Genomic DNA, 3726 nt, shown 5'->3' with positions numbered 1-3726 from the left:
CTAATATAATATTTATCATTTTTTAAAAACTGCTTAGTTTTGAAGCCACACCTGGCAAGATTCAGGACTTCCCTCTGGCTCTATGCTCAGGAATCACTCCTGGAGAGGTTCAGGGATCCAGATGTAGTAGTACTAGGGATCGAGTCAGAGTTAGCCACATCAGAATCAGCATCTTACCTACTGTGTTATATTTCTTATTCAATCATTCCTATTTCTAAATGCAAATGCAAGTGCTAAATGCAGAACTTTAAAATACTACGGCCATTAAATCAACCATAAAATCGTCAAAAACAATGCTGCCTTCTACTTTATGTAAAAATGAACCCTCTTCATATAAGCCAAAGTCCAGGCAGAAAACAGAATCCACTAGCAATTATACTAGAGAGCAAAGCAAAGTACTAAGTCTTGAGCATCTTTGTTTTTGGATTTTGGGTCATACCTGGCAGCACTCAAGGATTACTCCTGGCTCAAGGGACCACATGGAATGCTGGGATTCGATCCACCATCCTTCTGCATGCAAGGCAAATGCCCTACTTCCATTCTATCTCTCCATCCCCTGGTATCTTAAACTGTAAGTGACCAAAAAGAACTTAGAGATTTACTGACAATTCATGAGTGTTTCATAGAAAAGATGATGCATTTTAGATTTTTTTTGACATTTAAAGCAAAGAAGTAATGTGGCCATATCGACAGTGTTCTTATTTGAGTCTTCTTATCACTATAACTCAGAACTGCATTATGAGATCTATAAATCACATTTAAATATTTATTTGCCTACAAATAAGCAAAAACTTGAGATAATCATATATGACTGAAGAAATAAAAGAACAAAATGCTTTAGGGACCTAGAAAATAAATTCATGGGACAAGTGAGAAAAACATAATAGGGGTAGCCACTATGAATCTTAAAGCAAGTGTCAAAAAACAACTTTGAGGGCCCGGAGAGATAGCACAGCAGCGTTTGCCTTGCAAGCAGACAATTCAGGACCAAAGGTGGTTGGTTCAAATCCCGTTATCCCATATGGTTCCCCGTGCCTGCCAGGAGCTATTTCTGAGCAGACAGCCAGGAGTAACCCCTGAGCACCGCCGGGTGTGGCCCAAGAACCAAAAAACAAACAAACAAACAAACAAAAAAACACAACAACTTTGAGTAATGTAAATACAGAGAGGATGTCTAAATTGCTAAATATACCAGGAAAGTTACCCACTAAAGTACTTGATGATGATTTAGAACTTTTGTCCAGAAATTGAAAGTCTAGTTCATTTGTAACTTTGTGTCCAGACTGTTTTTGGAAAATGTCTAGCATTAATATTATAATTTTTAGGCATACTATATTTCTTGAGTAAAGACTTCTTGGCAGTACAAATGAAACACAAACTTTAACACAATGTAAAATATGTTACTACATTAGAAAATCCCTTTATGAACTCTCTTTCACTGATAGTGGAAATGCCAACTTGTTTAGCCTTTAGGGAAAACAATATGATATACCTCAAAAAACTAGAAATTAAGCTCCCATAGGAATCAGCAATACCATTTGTAGGGACATATTTGAGGAATACAAAAACATAATACAAAAGTGCCCATTATACTCCAATGTTCAAAGCAATATGTAAAATAGACAGAATTTGGAAACAACTTGTTCAAGTGCCCTAGAACAAGATGAATGGCTAAATAACTATGGTACATCAACACAGTTGAATACTTTGCAGCTGTTAGGAAAGATGAAGTCTTGAAATTTGCTTAAACATGTATGGACATGGAAAATATTATGATTAGTGAAATGAGTCAGAAGAAAAGGGACAGACAACATAGAACAGTCTCAATCATTTATGGAATATAAGAAAATACAAGATAATGTTATAATAATATTTAGAGACAATAGAGAAAAGAAATAGGAAGACCAGATCATGGTAGGAAGATTGGCACAGATAGTGTAGCAGTGCAGTTAAAGCAAAGAATGGACCATTATGAGACTGATAATTGAAAACTAATTACTTGGGATATTAACTGGGTACTGGATGGAGGTAAAGTGATATACATGATATCACTCCATTAGCAATAATGTATAACACTGCATAAAAAGAAGAAATACAAAGAGCAACAGTCAGAGAGGATCAGAGTGCCTGCCCCAGAGGCATTCAGGAAGGGAATGGGGAGGGAATCAAGGTTCACTGATGGTAGGAAATGTTTATGAATAAAGGTAGGGTGAACACTATAAGACTGAAACTCAATTTTGAACAACATTATAATCACAGGGTTTAACTAAAATATGTATTTAAAAATCCCTTTATTTTTTTAAGAATTATGTATTGACATTCTTAGGTCATTAACAAATTGCTGGGCCAGGTTAGTACAGTAGATTGATTATTTGCTTTGTACGTGGCCAACCAAAGTTTGGTCCCAACAACCATTTGGTCACCCAAATTCACCATGGTGATGCATGGATGAAAAGCCATGAGTAAATCTTAAACACTGCTGGGTGTACCCACACTGGAAAAAAAATTATTGTTTTGTAATTCTAGCAAAATTTTCACTACATAGGATATTTTGGATTGTGGTGTTACTTTATGGGTCAACATTTTCCAATACATTATTATACTTATATATCTGTCTTTAAAGATTTAACTTTATCATTGAAGGTTTTTGTTTGTTTAATAGACTATTAAATACTCATATTTGGAGAGTATCTTATTGGAACTGGTCATCTCAAAAGACACAAGAGTTTTTTAGAAATCTTGACATGTCATTTTACAGGGAGGAGAACAAAAAACACTAAGAAGTGCTGTATTTACCTTGTGCAGCTTCACCAGTTCTTTCAGAGACAGAGTTTGCAAGTTCCCAAATAAACACAGTGGCTCTGAGCTACTAGAAAACAAATTTTGGAAAACTGAACATATGGCCTAGCTCAGGAAATTCATTTTCACTTTCTATGTTCCTTTAATTCACTTTTAGCACCAAATTTTGCTCTGGGACACTCTGATCTCACGGAAATAAAAGCCTCAGCCTGCTGTGAGTTAAATGTGACTGTAATTTTTAGAACTCTTTATTTCTTAAGCAGAAAATAGCTTTAAGAACTCAAGACTGATCTGATATATAGACTGGAGTGGTGATATTCATTCTAAAGATGCATTTTTCTTTATTTCATTCTGACTCAGTTTATACTTACTAGCTTGGTAACAAGAGATTATTTGGAAAAACTCAAATTCCTAAGTTGTTTGGTTTTTTCCTACAATTCCCCATAATTTTATTTTCTGAGAGATATAATTGCCTAATTAATGCCATTGAAATTTGCCATTGAAATGTTAACATAAGTCTATGGCCACACCACTCTGAACGCATCTGATCTTGTATGATCTTGGAAGCTAAGCAGGGCCAGGCCTGGTTAGTACTTGGATGGGAGACCACCTGGGAATACCTGGTGCTGTAGGCTTAAAAAAATAGAAAAGAAAAGAAATGTTAACATAGAGTCTTAAAACTCTTAAGTGATAACAAATAAGAGTGATAACAATAACTTTTAAGTGGTAACAATCTCACTACTATTTCACAAACTTCTATATGTAGAGGCTTGTCTGGACATGGAAAATGACCAATAGTAAACATCGAAAGTAGGGTATTGCATAATGTATTAGGCTTGAAAGCACATGTGTGTTAACAGAAATGTCTGCATTTGCTCTACTGCATTACAAGATTTATGTTCCCATCTCTATTAGAAAAGAACGTGT

General features: G+C 35.2%; 1 pseudogene; it reads left to right on the top strand.

Annotated features, from left to right (window-relative positions):
* Positions 1-3315: 3315 nt before the first annotated feature.
* On the top strand, positions 3316-3434 carry LOC126007839 (uncharacterized; annotated as a pseudogene).
* Positions 3435-3726: the final 292 nt, after the last annotated feature.

This window comes from Suncus etruscus, chromosome 4 (assembly GCF_024139225.1).
Source record: "Suncus etruscus isolate mSunEtr1 chromosome 4, mSunEtr1.pri.cur, whole genome shotgun sequence".
Lineage (NCBI taxonomy): Eukaryota > Metazoa > Chordata > Mammalia > Eulipotyphla > Soricidae > Suncus > Suncus etruscus.
This window is presented reverse-complemented; position numbering and strand designations above follow the sequence as displayed.